Source organism: Odocoileus virginianus, chromosome X (genome assembly GCF_023699985.2).
Source record: "Odocoileus virginianus isolate 20LAN1187 ecotype Illinois chromosome X, Ovbor_1.2, whole genome shotgun sequence".
In the NCBI taxonomy this organism is placed as follows: domain Eukaryota; kingdom Metazoa; phylum Chordata; class Mammalia; order Artiodactyla; family Cervidae; genus Odocoileus; species Odocoileus virginianus.
Genome location: NC_069708.1, coordinates 14,194,299 through 14,216,576, shown reverse-complemented (window position 1 = coordinate 14,216,576; position 22,278 = coordinate 14,194,299). Strand labels below are relative to the sequence as shown.

Below are 22,278 nucleotides of genomic sequence, written 5' to 3'. Positions count from 1 at the left end.
CTTCATTCTTTGCTGTGTCTCTGACCTTCTGTCTGGGGTAATTTTCCTCCTGCCAAAAGTATCCTTTGGAAACTTTTAGTGTGGGACTGCTAAGACATGCTCTTTCTGTTTGTGTTTGTCTTTAGTTTGCTTTCATTATTGAAATCCCTGGGTATAGAAGTTTGGATGGCATTTTATATCATTGAATACACCATTTCATTGTCTTTAGATTTCTGTTGTCAGCTGTCAAACTGTCACTTCTTTGAAGACAATCTGTTTTTAAGATCTCTGGTTATTTTAAGGTTTTTTCCCTCTTTGTCTTTCTACGATTTGTCTCAGTATATAGATTTATTTTTATTTATCTTGTTGTGATTCACTGGGAATCTTGAATTTATGGATAGACAAATCTGATGAAAATTCTATGAAATCATTCTGTTAAAAATTCTCAGCCATTTCCTCAAATATTGTCTACCTCATTCTCTTCTCTCCTTGGACCCCAATTAACATATTATACATTAAATCTTCTCATTTCATCCAAGTCTCTTATTTTATCTCTTTTCTTTTTGTTTTTCTCCATGATGTATTCTGGATAATTTTTTCTGATCTACTCCTCTTAACTAATTCTTTCTTCAGCTTTCAGCTGCTCTGAAATCTATCCTCTGAGTTTAAAATTTGGGCTATTATATCTTTTTGTTTCAATATCCCATTCCTCGGTATTTTTCTTTTGTCTCTTACCCTGATTCTTGCTCACACTAAGACAACATTATCTTTAAGAGAGGATTTGCCTGTACTCTGTTTTTAGGGGAGAGTTTATGGCCAGGACTGCCTTAATCCAGCTTCTAGATTTGAGACTACCAGATGATGAGGAGCCAGGCAAGTCCATGCAAGACTAGATTTGCTTTTCGTTCACTGCCATCCTAGCCTTTCAGAAGAAACCAGAACAAAGTGAAGGTTGGTTTATGAAGTAGGTTGCAAGTTTTCTCTTCGCTCTTCCATTCTATGAGGCCCTTTGAGGCAACTGCTTCCTAAGGGTGGAGAATTGCCCTATGGGCAAAAATAGCTGTGTGTGGTTGAGCTTCCTGCCCTGGCTTCTCTTGTTGTCCTCGATCTTTAACTGGTAAAACTGAAGTACCTTATATTTGTACTTCCAAGAAGATTGTGTGTATGTTTGTGTATCCAGATTTTATTTTGTTTTTCAGTAGGAAGGTTAGTCCAGGTTACTTACTACAAGGTACGTTATAGTAAGAAAGCAGAACTTTCTGGTTCTTACCTGATCCTTGGGTTTGATAGTGAAATCGTACCCTTGTAGTATGGCATACATTTTTTACTTTTTAGGGGAGAAGAAGAGGTCAACAACAGATCACCCTTGAAGAAGTCCCCTCTGCATATGTGCCAGGCACAACCCTTTATACCTTCTATTATCTCTCCAGAACCTTTGAGTAGCTGTTATCTCCATTTCACAGTTTAAATAAAGTGAGCCCAGATAGACTGAATAAGTGGCCAAATGTCATCAGAGTTTATAATGGGCAGATGCAAGATTCAGCCCCAAGTCTTTTGAACACTCAAGCCTGCTCTGTTTATGCTCTGATTATGTTATGTTATATTATGATTATATTATGTTTATGCTCTGATTATGTTATGTTTTGAGTCAGAGAGGAGAAAGTTAAAGTCTTTCAGGAGTTAACATACCTTATCTTAAATGGACTTTTTCATTCTAAGCAATGTTTGCAATTATAGTGTTTGTATTTCCAGGTTGCTTGGGCATACCAAAAGGAAGTTGTAAATTCATTATGAAATATTAAGGTGCAAGGATTCTTAACTAGTAGAATACATTTTTTTCCTTTAAAAATTTCAGTGGTCACTCAGTGGAGCTGCCTGAAAATTCATGATTAAAAACATGTTCTTTTGTATGATCTCAACCCGTCTATTTTGTATCTATGCTAGCTAGCTATTCTTCATGCTTCATTCCTTATTTTTTTTTCACATTGGTTGCTATAAAATAAAGGATTTGATTAAAGTACAGGAAACTAACTGTATGGGTATTGATTTTTAATGAATTGAACGATAGTCACTGGTTAAAATGTTTCTCATTTTATCATGTCTGTTTACAGATTTAAGCCTGTAGTTAAAATTTTCAGTCTTCAATTCACCATTAATTAGAAACTGTGGAGTTTCGTTGTCTTCTAAGTCTTGAATTTATTTGCTCGTAATTTCACTCAAAAAGGTGATCATGTGGATAAAATAAGTCATTTGTTTCCATTTTTTTATATCTTGTGATAAGCTATTATAGTGATTGAGGCTTACATTTAATCTTGTCAGATTATACAAACTGAAATTTGTTTTAAGTAAACTGATTAAAACTGTTAAAATGGGTGAATTTAACACAGATGACCATTATATCAACTACTGTGGGCAAGAATTCCTTAGAAGAAATGGGATAACCATCATAGTCAACAAAAGAGTCCGAAATGCAGTACTTGGGTGCAATCTCAAAAATGACAGAATGATCTCTGTTCATTTCCAAGGCAAACCATTCAATATCATGGTAATCCAAGTCTATGCCCCGACCAGTAATGCTGAAGAAGCTGAAGTTGAATGGTTCTATGAAGACCTACAAGACCTTTTAGAACTAAAACCCAAAAAAGATGTCCTTTTCATTATAGGCAACTGGAATAAAAAGTAGGAAGTCAAGAAATACCTGGAGTAACAGGCAAATTTGGCCTTGGAGTACAGAATGAAGCAGAGCAAAGGCTAATAGAATTCTTCCAAGAGAATGCACTGGTCATAGCAAACACCTTCTTCCAACAACACAAGAGAAAACTATACATGGACATCACCAGATGGCCAACACCAAAATCAGACTGATTATATTCTTTGCAGCCAAAGATGGAGAAGCTCTATACAGTCAGCAAAAATAAGACTGGGAGCTGACTGTGGCTCAGATCATGAACTCCTTATTGCCAAATTCAGACTTAAACTGAAGAAAGTAGGGAAAACCACTTGACCATTCAGGTATAACCTAAATCAAATCCCTTATGACTCTACAGTGAAAGTGAGAAATAGATTTAAGGGACTAGATCTAATAGACAGAGTCTGATGAACTATGGACGGAGGTTAGTGACATTGTACAGGAGACAGGAATCAAGACCATCCCCAAGAAAAAGAAACGGAAAAAAGCAAAATGGCTATCTGAAGAGGCCTTACAAATAGCTGTGAAGATCACCAGCCCAGGCTGGATGCATGAGACAAGTGCTTGGGCCTGGTGCACTGGGAAGACCCAGAGGAATTGGGTGGAGAGGGAGGTGGGAGGGGGGATCGGGATGGGGAATACATGTAAATCCATGGCTGATTCATGTCAATGTATGACAAAAACCACTACAATATTGTAAAGTAATTAGCCTCCAACTAATAAAAATAAATGAAAAAAAAAACAAATAGCTGTGAAAAGAGAAGTGGAAAGCAAAGGAGAAAAGGAAAGATATACCCATTTGAATGCAGGTTTCTAAAGAATAGCAAGGAGAGATAAGAAAGCCTTCCTCAGTGATCAATGCAAAGAAATAGAAGAAAACAATAGAAAGGGAAAGACTAGAGATCTCTTCAAGAAAATTAGAGATACCAAAGGAACATTTCATGCAAAGATGGGCTCGATAAGGGACAGAAATGGTATGGACCTAACAGAAGCAGAAGATATTAAGAACAGATGCCAAGAATACACAGGAGAACTATACAAAAAAGATCTCCACGACCCAGATAATCATGATGCTGTGATCACTCACCTAGAGCCAGACATCCTGGAATGAGAAGTCAAGTGGGCCTTAGGAAGCATCACTACAAACAAAGCTAGTGAAGGTGATGAAATTACAGTTGAGTTATTTCAAATCCTGAAAGATGATGCTGTGAAAGTGCTGCACTCAATATGCCAGCAAATTTGGAAAACAAAGCAGTGGCCACAGGACTGAAAAAGGTCAGTTTTCATTCCAATCCCAAAGAAAGGCAATGCCAACAAATGTTCAAACTACCACACAATTGCATTCATCTCACACGCTAGTAAAGTAATGCTCAAAATTCTCCAAGCCAGGCTTCAGTAATATGTGAACCGTGAACTTCCAGATCTTCAAGCTGGTTTTAGAAAAGGCAGAAGAAGCAGAGATCAAATTGCCAACATCCACTGGATCATTGGAAAAGCAAGAGAGTTCCAGAAAAACATGTGCTTTATTGACCATGCCAAAGCCTTTGACTGTGTGGATCACAATAAACTGTGGAAAATTCTGAAAGAGATGGGAATACCAGACCACGTAACCTGCCTCTTGAGAAACCTGTATGCAGGTCAGGAAGCAACAGTTAGAACTGGACATGGAACAACAGACTGGTTCCAAATAGGAAAAGGAGTATGTCAAGGCTGTATATTGTCATGCTGCCTATTTAACTTATATGCAGAGTACATCATGAGAAATGCTGGGCTGGAGGAAGAACAAGCTGGAATCAAGATTGCCGGGAGAAATATCAATAACCTCAGATATGCAGATGACACCACCCTTATGGCAGAAAGTGAAGAGGAACTAAAGAGCCTCTTGATGAAAGTGAAAGAGGAGAGTGAAAAAGTTAGCCTGAAGCTCAACATTCAGAAAACTAAGATAATGGCATCCAGTCCCATCACTCCATGGCAAATAGATGGGGAACCAGTGGAAACAGTGGCTGACTTTTATTTTGGGGTGCTCCAAAATCACTGCAGATGGTGACTGCAGCCACGAAATTAAAAGATGCTTACTCCTTGGAAGGAGAGTTATGACTAACCTAGACAGCGTATTAAAAAGCAGAGACATTACTTTGCCAACAAACGTCCGTCTAGTCAAGGCTATGGTTTTTCTCGTAGTCATGTATGGATGTGAGAGTTGGACTATAAAGAAGGCTGAGTGCTGAAGAATTGATGCTGTTGAACTGTGGTGTTGGAGAAGACTCTTGAGATTCCCTTGGACTGCAAAGATATCCAACCAGTCCATCCTAAAAGAGATCAGTCCTGGGTGTTCACTGGAAGGACTGATGCTGAAGCTGCAACTCTACCTGATGAGAAGAGCTGTCTCATTTGAAAAGACCCTGATACTGGGAACGATTGAAGGCAGGAGGAGTAGGGGACAACAGAGGATGAGATGGTTGCATGGCGTCACCAAGTTAATGGACGTGAGTTTGAGTAAACTCCGGGAGTTGTTGATGGACAGGGAGGCCTGGCGTGCTTTGGTCCATGGGGTTGCAAAGAGTCAGACGCAACTGAGCGACTGAACTGAACTGAACTGAAACTGTTTAAATAGTCAAACAAACAAAAGATTGAATTAATTAAGTTTGAGTTCATGTTTGTCACAGTTAATTTTATAAACTTTTAAATTGAAAAGCTTTCTGAATTTTAGGAACTGTTTTTGGTTCTCTGCAATTACAGGAGACTATTTTTGTAAAATGCCTCAAGTTTACAAGGCCTATTTTAAAGCATTAAAACAGTGTTTAAGAAGAGATGTTAGTGTATGTTAAAAGTAAAAAAGAATGTTTTTTCAACTTTAATTATGATAACATTAGAAGTATTTTGAATTGGCAATCAACATCTCTAGTTAAAAAAAATTTATTTTTGAAGTATTTTAAAATTAATTAACTTGGTATATGATTTTACAACTTTTTATCTACCTTTTAGCAATTAACATGGACAAATAAAAATTTTTATTTCTACTAGCTAAGTGAAAATCTCCCCTAAGGGATTAAAGAGATATAAAAGCTATTAAAGAGCTGTAAATTGAGATTAAGTGAAATATAATGCATGTGTCTTAAAGATGACACCTATGTTTATGCATTCTAAAATGGCTTTATCTGTCCATTTGTCTATCCAGAAAGCACTTGCTGAGTCTTTACTACCATAATATCAGGCATAGTTGTACATGCTAGAGATACAGGATGGATAAGAGAAAATCCTTGCCCTCAAAGAGCTAGTGTAGTCTACCAGTAGATCTTTTTTAAAAGTTGATCTTCAGTTCTATATAACCTTACTTATGTAAATTACTGTAATCCCTAACTTTTCTCACTTTCTATAATGTGTAAGACTCAATAATGAAATTGTTATTAAAAACACCACTTCCCAGCCAATGTGCCATAGCTGAAATATGCTAAATAGATGCTGGTGTCTTAGCTCTCTTTTTAGACTCATGAAGGCTGTGAGGCAGTATGAGTGTGTATGTGTATACATATGCTTGTGTGCATATGTGATGTGTTGAGAGAATGAAAAGACACCCCTATTCTAGTCTACCTTGGCTAGTTTTGTGTTTCTCAGCCTTTTAGGATTTGAAGAATACCAATACTAAATGCAGGCTCATGTGTCCAATGCACAGTAAGGTCAAAGAATACCAAATTGTTGGAGTTTGAAACAGAGAAAAGTTTGTTGCAGGGCCAAGTAAGGGGACTGGAACATCCTTCCCTGAAGGATTTCAGCAAGGCATTTTTAAAGGACAGGTGGGGGAGGGGTGGCTGTAGGGTGTGTGATCTCTCATTGGTTGATGTTGAGGTAAGAGGGCAGTTAACTTTATTAATCTTTAGTCACCAGTATGTCTGGAGGTATGTACTCATGATCATCAAGTGATTAATTTCTTCCATTTTTTGGAGGTTTTTAGCATCTGGAAAAAGAAGTATTCATGAGATACTGTTATGTGGAAGCTTCTGAGAGGAGCTGAAACAGAGGATATGGGGGAAGGGCCTGACCGGAGAACACCCCATTACAGTTACTTATCCTAAAATTCGGAACCAGAAGTTATGGAAAACTCTGTTATGAACGTGATGAGCTTAATGGCTACTGTTTTTAACTTGGAGCAAAGTGTTTAACTTGGATATAAAAGAACTCACTTCTCTCACAGTTTTGAATGGAATACATTCCTAATGCTAGCCAGTGACAAAGGTTGAAAATGCAGACCTTCATTTTTAGGACATGATGGTGTAAGACTCACTTTTAACTGCCCTTTCACCATGAAATACAACTGAGCAGTTATTCAATTGACAGCAGCAGAAGAACTCTGAGAATTGGAAAGAAGGCAGACTAGCTAGAAACCTCAGCACTTCAGAGATGACAACATGGAGAGTTCACAAGGTTTTCCTTTTACCTTCTGATTACTCCTGGGCTGGCTGTCAGAGAGACCTTCTATCCAGAACCCATCACAGGGCATAGAAAACAAAAACAAAAGCCTGCTTTCACTGACCAAAGGAATTGGAAAGGGGAAACCCAACAGAGACCTAGTTGGGTCTACATCTGGGGCCTACTGGGCAATCTGACCTGCCCACAGCCCCAACAGGGTCAGCAAAGGCCTTAGCCATCCCAGCCCTTGCTCCACAGCTGGGGCCTTGGCATGTAGTCTGAGCTGCCAGCAGCAGCAGCAGTGGACATGGCCATTTCAGCCCCCATGCCACAATCCAGGCCCGTCATCTGTCCTGTTGACAACAGCAGCAAGAGCAAAGTCCTTGCTATACTATTCTCTTCCCTGCTCCCCTCCACCTCATGGCAGAAAGATTCCCAGGCCCAGTAGCTTCTGATATCCTCTCCTTCAAGGTTGCCCTAGGCTAGCAACTGGCCCTGGGAAGCACCTTTTGTTCCTGAGGATGGCATCAACAGGGATTGACTGGGAGCTCCGAGTAGCACCAGAATAATGAAGCAGACCAAAATAGCATTGCAGGGTCTTCGAAAACTAAACTGTCACTGGAACTAAACCCCACATGATCAGTCTAAAGCTGATACACTAAACCTAAATGGGGCAACTGCCTGCTAAAATAGATCTGTGATCAAGGGTCTGCTAACAATGACCAAAATATCCAGGCTATAGTTGAAAACCATTTGTCATACCAAGTACCAGAAAAACCACAATTTGAATGAGAGGAGACATTCATCAGAGGCCAATAGTGAGTTGAATCAGATTTTGGAATTATCTCATGATGGTTTTAATTCAGCTATCATAAAATTGCTCGATGAATTGGTCACAGATATTTCTTGAAACAAATGGAAAGATAGAATATCTCAGCAAAGTAGAGCCAAGGACATTTCCTAATGAATTGGATTTGCAATGTGAAAAGAATAAAGGGATCAAGATTGGCACCATAATTTTTGGCTAAGCAACTGGAAGGAAATAAGGAGTTGGCCTTCAGATGGAGTTCAGTTTCAGACGTGTTGTGGGATATGATGGCCCTGTCTTTTCCTATCATCCATGCCCAATATATTGTGTGCCTTATTGGTTAAAAGGTAGTTCTTTTATGAATACTGAAAGGTTGAACCATCCTTGGGAAACTGGATGAGCATTACTAACTCACGTAGTCTTTGTGACATGCAAGAATTTCAGTTCTTTACCTAACTTGAAAAATTCCCCAACTGTTTGCGTATTTTACTATCTTACACAAGCAGTTATATCCATTTATATTATACTCTTATTTCTTTCTCCTAAAGCAATTACTTTCCAGATCATCTACTTTGCTTCTTTAGACCTAGAAACTGATGACTACAATCATGATTCAAAACCTATTTTCTGCTGCCCTGCACTGAGCTGAGTAATTGGATATAAATGCTTATTTCCTTTGTATGCTTTGCCTTTTTGTTAACTTTTTTTTTTTTTGTTAAAAGACCAGAGGTTGCATTATTGCCTGCTGAATATGCTTATATTAACATTTGTAAAAAGTAAATTACTTTTGGGACTATTAATGAATCGACATTTAAATTGCACAGTTAAATGTTTTCCATCCTTTACTAAGCAAACAATTGGATTACCCCCCCCCCCCGCCCCTTTGTAAGAATGTAAGCAATTTCTGTGCTATGTTTGAGGAGAATATTTGTTTCTGAAAAAAAGTTGTTTAAAATCTGGATGATTCATGGCTATTACAGCATCACAATTTGTATTGTTTGTTATAAATATTAAAATTTAAATAATCACATCTAAAGTGTTTTTTTGAGAAACATTAATGATTAATAAGTCCTACATGGATGATTTGGGTAGACTATGGTAGAGAGATGTTTATTTCCTAACTGCAGGACTTGGCTGCTAATGTGTATTGTGAATATGGAATGGGGGTGGACGGTAGGGATTGTATATGGTGTTTACCAAACTTACTTGACAGAGAAACCTTTATTCTTTCAGGATTCTACAAGATGCTGATTTGGGAAACCCTTTAGAGTGTTTGCTAAGTACATTTTTGTTTCTATGCTACTATATAAATTTTGCATAATTTGATGCAACTAAAATGAATAATAGAGAAAGAAGTGTTGCTAGTTTTGCTATTTCTTTCACTAACTAGTTTAAATTTTATTTAATTCAGAAGTAGATCTAACTTATTATGGAGATCCATGCAACATGGCTCTGGATGGGAAGAGATTAACAGTACTCCATGGAAGTATGACTGGAAAAAAATATGTTAATGAAGATAGCAACTTCCACACTCAAATATTAATTCCCCCTCCCCCTCTTATTAGGTACAGAGTGGTAATTAATGGCAGGCTTCCATCGGGTTGCAAAGAGTGGGACACGACTGAGCAACTGAACTGAACTGAACAATACTGTTATAGGCCAGTGCAGCATTTGGAAAACAACTGATGTTCGTGACATATTAACAGAATATATTCCTTTTATAAATAGGATTTACAATGTAATTTTATACTGTCAGACTTCTGTAATTATTAGTTTCAGCTTATAAAGACTGAATTATGCACACAGAATTTGACAGTTGTGATAATGTTAGTACAGTCATTTCAGTATCTGTGGGGGATTGCTTCCAGAACCCCATGGATACCAAACTCCTCTGATGCTCAAGTCCCTTATAAAATGGCATATTTGTCTGTAACTTAAACACATCCTCTCATATACTTTAAATCACCTCTAGTTTATTTATAATACCTAATACAGTGTAAATGCTATGTAAATATTTACTTGTGTGCAGCAAACTTAAGTTTTGCTTTTTGGAACTTTCTGGAGTTTTTGTTTGTTTGAATCTACAGATGTAGAACCTGTGGATAAAGATGACCACCTGTACTAATGATGAGTCAGTTCATGAACACCAGGAGAAAAGATCAGGTGCAAGTTTCCCAAAAGTTGTTTCTCTCCTGAGTATTTTCATTGGGCTGGTTTCTGTCCCACATTTAGAAAATAGCAAAATGTGAATGTGTAGCTCTTAATTTAAGAGGGAAAATTACTCTTTTCTTGTACCAGCCTTGAGAAGAATGGAGGGAACTTCTTTGTTCATGTCTAGGGCAGACTCTTCTAAGCACTTGGTCTTTATGGCTGTACTTCTGTAAGATTCTATGTTCTAAGAACTTGCCTTTAGCACTTCTTTTTTCTTTCTGGGCTTCTTGTAGTCTTTCTGTGGGAGGTGTTTCCAGCAATTCCTTGGGGAGGAATTGGGGGATATGTTCTTGTTTTCTTGGGTTCTGTCTTCTGTCCTTTTCAGTCCGTACTCTCATTCACATCATTGGTTCCTGGTCACTCATGCTTCCTAGGGAGTGTAGAGATGAGAACTTAGATTCTGGAGTTTCATACGTCTGGGCTTCAGTCCTGACTAACAATTTGGCCACAATAGGGGCTAGTAGTATATTTGTTATTATGATAAATAATGATAAATTATGATGAATGAGAGAATCTATATAGAGTTCTCAGCAGCATGCTTGGCTCATGGTATACTGCAAATGGTAGTTGATGTTGTCTTCATCATCTACATGTTGACCCTTCCTTAAACTATGTACTCCTATCTAATTGTATTCTCTAAATCTCTGCCTTGATCCATGGAAATGAATAATTTGGAAATTGGTGTTTTTAAAACACAGCTGTGTGTCTCTTTTCTTTCTCAGCCTTCTACCAGTTCTTTCTCCTGTAGTAGTCGCATTTTCATTTCATGGTGTCATTATTTACCCTGTAACTTTTGCCAAAAATCTGTATGTCATTCTTTCAACCAACCCCCAACCATCCCCTAGCTAATCACTAATTAACTATGTTGCTTGTCAGTTTAAGTCTCTCTCAGTTGTATCTACTTGTGCATTGGTTTAGGTCTTTATCATGTTATGCTTAGGCTAATGTAATAACTTCCTGAGTGGCCCCCACTCACTCCTCAACCTATTTTCCCTTCTTCTGTCACAGTGGTCTCTGACGCCCTTCTCCTTTTCCAGCTACTTCTCACCCTGCAATTTTTTATGCCATCAATACCAAACAGCTTCATTTCCCCCATCTTTATCTTCCCTTTGGTTAATTGGTGGTGGTTCTTCACGCTTTACCTACATCTATTGTAGTACATCGCACAATTCATTATAAATGTAATGAAGTTCCTAGGAAGGACACAGGAAGTTCACCCTATTTATTGAAGGTTTTCTCAGATATGATGTAAGTTTTTGTTTGTAAATCTCTGAAAACTTTATATTATAGATGTCACTCTGAAGTTTACATGTAACAGCTTAATGGATTAAGTTCAGCTCAGTTAGATGTAAAATTACTGTTAACATAGTCCATGTTGACTTTATTATGTTCGAGACATAAACACAGTTTCTCTTCATTTATATATATATATATATACACACACACACACACACACACACAAGTCATTTAAAATAATTTATATTGTACATATATTTAAAAATTAAGACCTTTTGATTCGTGAGATCTTAGGGATGTATCCCTCAGCTGTTACAATTATTTTTAACTAGGAAATATGTGTATGGAGGAGTGTATAGTGTGTATGTCTGTGTGCCTGCACATATGTGTATTTTAAAGAATGCTAATAAAATGAAAACCCATGAATCTATTATCCAAGTTAAGAATAAAATATTACTAAGACCTTTAAAAGCCCCCTGTGTAGCCCTTTCTGATCATAACCTCCCTTCTCCCATAACCATTATCCTGGCTTTTGTACTCAAGATTCCTTTTGATTTGCTTTATAGCTTTACCATCTATGTATGTATCCCTTAACAGTATATTGTTTATTCATTAAAAATGAGTAGTGAGCACAAAGTTAGCTGTGTAAGGAAAGGGAAATAATACCACTATTGTGTGAAGAATCAGAAGGGAAGAGAAGACAGACAGAACCTCTCGTTCAGTCTGGCTTCACATACCTGAAAACATATAGGAGCCCGTGCTAGCAAGTCCATTGGCAAGATCCCGAGTAAATCCCCAGACACGGGGCTCTCCACAGGCAAGACAGCCGTGCTATAGTGCAGGACAAGGGACTGCACACCCAGCTGGAATGCGGTCAGGGGGCATGGGCTGCTCTGCATTTCCTGCTTTTCAGTTCACTGAGGCGGCCTCGCACTCAGCTATTCCTGAGAACACTGCTGTGGAGTGAAGTGAGAGTCCTCTGCTGATCTGGGCAGCAGAGAGGAGCAGGAATCTCATCAGCCCCTGGTCAGAAAAAGCAAAACAGAGCAATCTGGCCCCAGTTTTATGGGGTTCTTCTGTTTTCAAGTTAAAAGGTGGCATTGGGAATCTTTGATGGCTCAGTGCATAGCTGGCAGCCTGAGATCCTGCTCTCATTCCTGTGTTGAAGGCATTTGCTGTCCCTTGACTGTCCTGTTTTTACTGGTCTGCTCTCTTGTTCTAGCAAACACATCCTACAATAATTTCTTCAGAAAGTATGCATTGCAAATAAGGTATTGAGGCTTTTTGTCTCTGAAAAAAAAGTCTTTTTTACTATTATTGATTTTTCTGACTAGATGTAGAATTTAAAGGTCGGAAATAACTTTTCTTCATGGTCTGAAGGTGCTACTGTCTTATTGCCTCTAGTGTTGCCATTGAGAGATGAGAAACCACAGCAGTTCCTGTGTGTGAACTGTATCATCCTCTCCTCCCTGTGCACCCTTACTCCTACTTCTGGAAATCTGAATGCTCTCTGGCCCACAGGGTACTTAAATTTCACAGTGAAACTTACATGGTGTGAACATGTATCTATTACCTATTTTGCTGAGTACTTTTGTGGGTCCTTTTTTTCATTTAAATTTTATATTGGAGAATAGTCGATGTACAGTGTTGTTTTAGTTTCACGCATACGGCAAAGTGATTCAGTTAAACATATACATGTAACTCTTCTGTTATAAATTATCTTCCCATTTAGATTATTACAGAATGTTGTGCAGCATTCCCTGTGCTATACAGTAGGTCCTTGTTGATTATGTATTTTAATGATAGCAGTGTATACTTGTCAGTCCCAAACTCCCAATCTATCCCTCCTTCCACCCTTCTCCCGGTAAACATAAATTCGTACTCTATGTCTGTGAATACATATCTGTTTTGTAAATAGTTCACTTGTATCATTGTTTTAGATTGCACGTAAAAGCAATATCATATGATATTTGTTTTTGTCTTAGTATGACAATCTCTGGGTTAATCCATGTTGCTGCAAAATAGCATTATTTCATTTTTTGTAGCTAAGTAGTATTTCATTGTAGAAATATACCACATCTTCTTTATCCATTCATCTGCCAATGAACATTTAGATTGCTTCCATGTCTTGGCTGTTGTAAATAACACTGCAATGAACATAGGGGTGCATGTATCCTTTTGAACCATGTTTTTCTCTGGTTATATGCCCAGGAGTGGGATTGCTGGATCATATGGTAACTCTAAGTTTAGTTTCTTAAGGGACCTCCATACTGTTCTTCATAGCGGCTGTACCAATTTACATTCCCTCCAACAGGAGTGTTCCCTTCTCTCCATGCCCTCTCCAGCATTTATTGTTTATAAACAATAACAATGGCTTTTTGATAATAGCCATTCTGACAGGTGTGAGGTAATATCTCATTGTAGTTTTGATTTGCATTTCTCTAATAATTAGCAATGTTGAGCATCTTTTCATGTGTCTCTTTTGGCCATCTGTATGTCTTCTTTGGAGAAACGTCTATTTAGGTCTTCTGACTGTTTTTTGATTAGGTTGTTTGTTTTTTTTTGATACTGAGCCATAAGAGCTGTTTATAAATTTTGGAGACTAATCCTTTGTCAGTTGCATCATTTGCAAATATTTTCTCCCATTCTGTGGGCTGTCTTTTGTTTATGATTTCTTTTGCCATGCAAAAGCTTTTGTGTTTAATTAGGTCCCATTTGTTTATTTTTGCTTTTATTTCCATTACTCTAGGAGACAGCTCAGAAAAAATGTTGCTGCGATTAATGTCAAAGAGTGTTCTGCCTACGTTTTCCTCCAAGAGTATTATAGTATCTGATCTTATATTTAAGCCTTTAATCCATTTTGAGCTTATTTTTCTGTATGGTGCTAAAGAATGTTTTAATTTCATTTTTTTACAAGTAACTGTCTAGTTTTCCCAGCACCATTTATTGAAGAAACTGTCTTTCCTGTGTTGTATAATTTTGCTTCCATTGTTGTAGATTAATTGGCCATAAGTACATGAATTTATTTCTGGACTTTTATCCTGTTCCATTTTATCTATATTTTTGTTTTTGTGCCAGTACTGTACTGTTTTGATGACTGTAACTTTGTAGTACGGTCTGCAGTCAGCAAATCTGAGTCCCTTTTTCTTTATCGAGATCACTTTTGGTATTTGGGGTTTATGTTTCCATGCAAATTTTGCAAATTTTTTTGTTCTAGTTCTGTGAATAATGCCATTGGTAATTTGATAGGGATTCCATCGAATCTGTAAATTGCCTTGGGTACTGTAGTCATTTTTACAATATTGATTCTTCTAATCCAAGAACATGGTATGTCTCTCCATCTAATTTGTGTCACCTTTGATTGCTCTCATCACTGTCTTATAATTTTCAGAGTACAGGTCTTTTGTCTTCTTAGGTAGGTTTATTCCTAGGTATTTTATTCTTTTTGATGGGATAGTAAATGGGATTGTTTTCTTAATTTCTCTTTCTGGTCTTTCTTTGTTAGGGTATAGGAATGCAAGACATTTCTGTGTATTAATTTTGTATCCTGCAAGTTTACCACATTCATTGATGAGCCCTAGTAGTTTCCTGGTAGTGACTTTAGGATTTTCTATGTATAGTATCATATCATGTGCAAGCAGTGATAATTTTACCACTTCTTTTCCAATTTGGATTTCTTTTTCTTCTCTGATTATTGCAGCTTGGACTTCCAAAACTATGGTTGATAAAAGTGGCAAGAATGGACATCCTTGTCTTGTTCCTGATCTTAGGGGAAATGCTTTTAGATTTTCACCTTGAGTATGGTGTTAGCTGTAGGTTTGTCATATATGACCTTTACTATGTTTAGATATATTCCCTCTATTCCCACTTTTTTAATCATAAATGTTTTTATCATAAATGGGTGTTGAATTTTGTCAAAAGCTTTTTCTGCAGCTGTTGAGATGATCACGTGGTTCGTATTCTTCAATATGTTGATGTGGTATATCCCATGTTTGATTTGTGGATACTGAAAAATCCTTTCATTCCTGGGAGAAATCTCACTTGATCATGTATATGATCCTTTTAATGTATTATTGGATTCAGATTGTTAGTATTTTGTGAGGATTTTCATGTCTATATTCATCAGTGATTTGTTGTTCAGTCACTTAGTTGTGTCTGACTCTTTGCGACTCCAAGGACTGCAGCGTGCCAGGCTTGCCTGTCCTTTGCCATCTCCTGGAGCTTGCTCAAACTCATTTCTATTGAGTTGGTGATGCCATCCAATTGTCTCATCCTCTGTCATCGCCTTCTCCTCCTGCCTTCAGTCTTTACCAACATCAGGGTCTTTTCTAATGAGTCAGCTCTTTGCATCAGGTGGCCAATGTATTGGTGTTTCAGCTTCAACATCGGTCCTTCCAATGAATATTTAGGGTCAATTTCCTTTAGGATTGACTGGTTTGATCTCCTTGCTGTCCAAGAGTCTTCTCCCAGTACCACAGTTCAAAAGCATCATCAATGATATTGGCCTTTAATTTTCTTTTTTTGGGTCATCTTTGGTATTCGGGTCATGGTGGCCTCATAGAATGAGTTTCAGAGTATTCATTCCTCTGTAATTTTTTGGAATAGTTGAAGGATAGTTGTTAACTCTTCTGTAAATGTTTGATAGAAATTTGCCTTTGAAGCCATCCAGTCCTGGACATTTGTTGGAAGCTTTAAAATCACAGTTTCTTCAGTGCTAGTGATTGGTCAGTTTGTATTTTCTATTTCTTCTTGGTTCAGTCTTGGGAGAGTGTATCTTCAGCCAGTCTGTATCTTTTTATTGGAGCATCTAGTTCATTTACATTTAATGTAGATATCAGTATGTTCTCAGGTGCCTCAATTGTAAAGAATCTGCCTGCCAATGCAGGAGCCAAAGGAGAGATGGGTTTGATCCTGGGTTGGAAAAATACCCTGGAGGAGGAAACGGCAACCTACTCCAGTATTCTTGCCTGAAAAATCCCATAGATACAGGAACTTGGTCAGCTGCGGTCCATAGGGTCACAGTGAGTCAGACATGACTGAGTGACTGAGCATACACGCATGTGTTCTTATTGCCATTTTCTTAATTGTTTTGGATTTGTTTTTGTTGGTCTTTTTTTCCCCTTTCTCATTTGTTCTTTCCTCTTGTGGTTTGTTGACTAACTTTAGTTTTATGTTCAGATTCATTTTTCTTTTTTGTGTGTATATCTATTGTAGATTTTCTATTTGCTGTTACTGTGAGGTTTTGATATAAAGTGAAAAGTACTAGTCACTCAGTCGTGTCAGACTCTGCAACCTATAGACTGGAAGCCCACCACGCTCCTCTGTCCGTGGGATTCTTCAGGCAAGAAAACTGTAGTGGGTAACCATTCCCTTCTCCAAGGGATCTTCCTGACCCAGGGATCGAATCCAGGTCTCTTGCATTGCAGGCAGATATATATATACACATACACAGACACACACACACACAATTATTTTTAAGTTCCTGGTCTTTTAATTTCAAATATATCTCCAATATCCTGCATTTGTGTTATGCTCTCTTCGCTGTTGCTTGGTTTTATATCTTATTTGTATGCAGATGATTTCCTACCTTTACTTTATGTTTTCCTTTACTGGGGATCTTTTCCATTCATAATTTTCTTGTTTCTAGTAGTGGCCTTTTCTTTTACACTTAGAGAATTTCCTTTAGCATTTGTTGCAAAACTTGTCTGGTGGCGCTGAATTCTCTTAGCTTTTGGTTGTCTATGAAGCTTTTGGTTGTCTATAAAGCTTTTGATTTGTCCATTCAATCTGAATGAAAGCTTTGCTGAGTAGAATATCCTTGGTTTGTAGCTTCTTCCCTTTCATAACTTTAAATATATTGTGCCACTTCCTTCTGATAACCTTATGGGAGTTCCCTTGTATGTTATTTTTTGCTTTTGCACTTGGTGGTTCCTTTCAATTTGGGCAACTCAGGATTATGGTCTGGGAAGTTTTCTTGGCTTATTTGAGTTCCTCCCCTCCATTTTCTTTGTTCTTTTGGCTCTACTTTCTGGGAAATTTCTTCAACTTTTTCTGACAGCCCTTCTGTTGAGTTTTAAATTTCTTCATATGCTTATTTTTCAAGAACCCTGTTCTTGTTTCCTGAAAGTTCCATTTTTGTTTCATAGTTATGTTTCCAAGAATATTAATGGTATTAATAGTTGGAAATTTTTTTCTTGTTTAGTCTGTTCCCTCTAAGTTCCTTTTTCTGTTTTGATCTCTATCATCCAAATTAGAGACTCTTCTCCAGATATCTTGGGAGGTTGGTTGTCTATTCATGAGTAGAAATAGGGCAGTGGTTCTTTAGGGACATTTGACAATGTTTAGAGACATTTTTAATCAGCAAAACTGTCAGAGGGGGTGCGACTGGCATCTCCAGGTAGTGGCTAGAGATGCTGTTAGCCCCCCTACAATGCACAGGACATCCTTGCACAGCAAAGAACTATTTAGCCCAAAATGTAATCAATGCTGTGGTTGGAAAGTTGATTGAAAACTGTGAACTTGTGACAGAACTTGTTGATTTTGGGTTTCAAGAAATGTGATCTGGTTGAGTGGTTTGAGCAACATAATGTCATTATCTTTAGGTCTTTCCTTCTGGCCTGGTCACATATTCAATAGAAAATCTTTTCCCTGCTGCCTGAAGGATAAAGAGCTAGCTTTTAATATCTTCCTCTCCCCCATTGAAAGGGAAAAAAAGATGGGCTGTCTACATTCATTTTGTATGTGATCATATAATCCCTTTGGTTTTTATATAGTGTCCACTTCCTCAGCCGCCTGTGTCACCAGTTCTATGACCCTATGTTTTACACTCTTCAGTGAATTGCCCTTTGTGAGGTTAAGGTAGGGCATTTACGCAGTGTCTTGAAATAGAGGAGGAGGATCTAAGATTCTTTTTTAAAAAAAATTATTCATTTATTTAGCTTTGCCAGGTCTTAGTTGCAGTATGTAGGATCTAGTTCCCTGATCAGGGATCAAACTCAGGGCACCTGCATTGGGAGTGTGGAGTCTTAGCCATTGAAAAGAAAGTAAAAATGAAGTCGCTCAGTCATGTCTGACTCTTTGTGACCCCATGGACTGTAGCCTGCCAGGATCCTCTGTCCATGGGATTTTCCAGGCAAGAATACTAGAGTGGGTTGCCATCTCCTTCTCCAGGAGATCTTCCCAACCCAGGGATTTAACCCAGGTCTCCCACATTGTAGGCTGATGCTTTATGTCTGAGCCACCAGAGAAGTCACTGAGCCACCAGGGAAGTCCCAGATCTAAGACTCTTAACTACTTCTCTAATAGATTTCATTCAAACCTTGTTAGTTTAGCCCCACCCTCTCTTTCTCAGAGTTCAGATACTTCTTGAGAATTCTGTAGTGTAAATGAATTTGGTTCTGAACTATTATTTTCTCCTTGCAATTCAGGCTTCCTACAAATGCTAAGCCAGTTACCATTACTCCATCTGCTTTCTGGCCTCCAAAATTTAATTATTAATTACTATTGTTTTCTCTCATTCTCACAGTCCTTTAAAACTTGGAAGTTATCCAAAAGGTGTAGTGAATTGAAGCATACTATACAAATATATATATAAATAGAGTCCCAGGGGTTTATGTGTGGACAAAAACCAATTACGCTAAACATTTCCTGAAATTGCTTGCTATTGTCGGGATAAGTCATCACAAGTAAGACATCCACCTTGAGAATGAAAACATTTGTGGGAGTGCAGATTCCCATTGTTACATTGTCTTCTCACAGAGGAAAATCTTTGAACAGTTTTGATTATCAAAAGGTCCTTTTTGTATAGGGTGCTGAAAGGTACATCATTACCATTTCTTTTTGTCTTAGTTTAGCTTTATTAGATTGCTTGACAAGAGATTTGAAACTGAGTAATAACTGATGTCTTGATGACTGCAGGATGAAATAACTGATTCGTATGATCTCAGAGAAATGTTTAAGTCTAGGTTAGATTATATTCTTTTGTCTGTCCTCTGATTCCAAGAATAAAGACGAACAAACTTTAAGGCAAGAAATATCACAAATGTCCTACTGTACCTGAAGAACTTTTTGCTGTCTTCTGATTATTCTTCTCTGGAGAATCCCCATGGACAGAAGAGCCTGGGGCGCTCCAGTCCATAGGGTTGCACTGAGTTGGACAAGACTGAAGCAACTTAGCACACACACACATCCAGGTGTACTTTTTTCTACCTGTAAAAATCAGTGAGATTGTTTTGTTTCCTGAGAAGGAGGGAAATTCATACATGTATACATGTGTGTGTATTTAATAAATTATGTAGTCTTCCAAAAAAACTATGCTAGCCTTCAAATAAACTAATGTAGTATATTGTGATTGAATTCTGTATTAATCAGTAGTTGATTCAAGCATGTTAGATTAACCTTAGTTCAGATACTTATTTTATAACTATTAACAATTTATTGATCAGAGACACATTAATATGTCTTTTGTTGCCCAAACATTTTTGACCAGAGACATTTCAATATTAACTTACATAACAAATTGTCAGCTACAGGTGTTAGTTTCTGCCAAAATCCCCTGGTCAATAATGTGTCAGTCATAAGGAACCAAGTGCATATTTGTGTTTTTAATGCCTGGGCCTGGGCATTGTTATTTTATCAATCATCGCAGTTGCTTCAATTGTATGGCCAGTATTGAAAGCCACCAATTTCTTTTTTCTTTTTTTTTTTCTTTTTCTCATTTATTTATATTAGTTGGAGGCTAATTTCTTTACAATATTGTAGTGGTTTTTGCCATACATTGACATGAATCAGCCATGGATTTACAGGTGTTCCCCATCCTGAACCCCCCTCCCACCTCCCTCCCCACCCCATCCCTCTGGGTCATCCTAGTGCACCAGCCCTGAGCACTTGTCTCATGCATCAAACCTGGACTAGTGATCTGTTTCACAATTGATAATATACATGTTTCAATGCTATTCTCTTGGATCATCCCTCACTCGCCTTCTCCCACAGAGTCCAAAAGTCTGTTCTATACATCTGTGTCTCTTTTTCTGTCTTGCATATAGGGTTATTGTTACCATCTTTCTAAATTCCATATATATACATTAGTATACTGCGACTGAACTGAACTGATACTGTATTGGTGTTTTTCTTTCTGGCTTACTTCACTCTGTAGAATGGGCTCCAGTTTCACCCATCTCATTAGAACTGATTCAAATGAATTCTTTTTAACGGCTGAGTAATATTCCATGGTGTATATGTACCACAGCTTCCTTATCCATTCATCTGCTGATGGGCATCTAGGTTGCTTCCATGTCCTGGCTATTATAAACAGTGCTGCGATGAACATTGGGGTGCACGTGTGTCTTTCAGTTCTGATTTCCTCGGTGTGTATGCCCAGGAGTGGGATTGCTGGGTCATATGGCAGTTCTATTTCCAGTTTTTTAAGAAATCTCCACACTGTTCTCCATAGTGGCTGTACTAGTTTGCATTCCCACCAACAGTGTAAGAGGGTTCCCTTTTCTCCACACCCTCTCCAGCATTTATTGCTTGTAGACTTTTGGATAGCAGCCATTCTGACTCATGTGTAATGGTACCTCATTGTGGTTTTGATTTGCGTTTCTCTAATAATTTGTGTTTTTCATGTGTTTATTAGCCATCTGTATGTCTTCTTTGGGGAAATGTCTGTTTAGTTCTTTGGCCCATTTTTTGATTGGGTCATTTATTTTTCTAGAATTGAGCTGCAGGAGTTGCTTGTATATTTTTGAGATTAATTCTTTGTCTGTTGCTTCGTTTGCTATTATTTTCTCCCAATCTGAAGGCTGTCTTTTCACCTTGCTTATAGTTTCCTTTGTTGTGCAAAACTTTTAAGTTTCATTAGATCCCATTTGTTTATTTTTGCTTTTATTTCCAATATTCTGGGATGTGGGTCATAGAGGATCCTGCTGTGATTTATGTCAGAGAGTGTTTTGCCTATGTTTTCCTCTAGGAGTTTGATAGTTTCTGGTCTTACATTTAGATCTTTAATCCATTTTGAGTTTATTTTTGTGTATGGTGTTAGAAAGTGTTTTAGTTTCATTCTTTTACAAGTGGTTGACCAGTTTTCCCAGCACCACTTGTTAAAGAGGTTGTCTTTTCTCCATTGTATATTCTTGCCTCCTTTGTCAAAGATAAGGTGTCCATAGTTATGTGGATTTATCTCTGGAAAAGCCACCAATTTCAACTGAGGAGAGAACTGGGTAAGAATGTCTGGACCAGTGGTTCTGCTAGTAGAAATTACTTCCTTTCTATGGCGACTTAGAATACTTCTAATTTGAAGTTTGAGGAGGACGAAGGATTTCTCTGTGACTTCAGTTGAGACTGGAGAGGCTGCTGGAAATTAAATCATGCAGGTCTTACTCTTCATGAAGTGTCTATTCAAGTCTTTTGCCCAGATTTCCTTGGAGCATATATTCTTATTTAAGGATTATTTATTTTGGTTCTTGACTAAGTACATGTATTGCAAATACCTTGTCTCTGTGGGATTTTAAACAGAAGCATAACATCAGATTTTCATTTTTAAAACATCACTGCAGGAACGATGGGAGAAACAAGTTTTCATTGGTCCCAGTAGAAATTGGTAGTAGCTTAGGCTAGGTTATGAGACATGGAGAGAAGTGGACAGGATTAAGAAATATTTGAGATAAACTTAGTAGGAGTTGTTAGTGAAGATTAGGTAAGTGATGGCTAAGATGAGAGAATGATTTAAGTATCTGGTTCAAAAGGTAAAAGTTATATATATATAAGTTAAATATATAAAAGTTCACCACTGTGAACACTTTCTTATTTTATTTAAGATGTTGATAAATGTGAAGAGAAAATTGCAAAGATTATTTGCCTTGAATAGAATACTATCTCAAATTTTTTTAAGTGATTTTGAAATGTAAATTTGTCTCTTATTTTTATGGCTTAGTAAGCTCAAATAATT

The 22,278-nt window shown here is 37.6% G+C and overlaps 1 protein-coding gene across 16 annotated transcripts in view; it reads left to right on the top strand.

Moving 5' to 3' along the window:
• The window catches only part of CASK (calcium/calmodulin dependent serine protein kinase), a 378,632-nt gene that overhangs the window by 51,613 nt on the left and 304,741 nt on the right, over window positions 1–22,278 (top strand). The window lies entirely within an intron of this gene.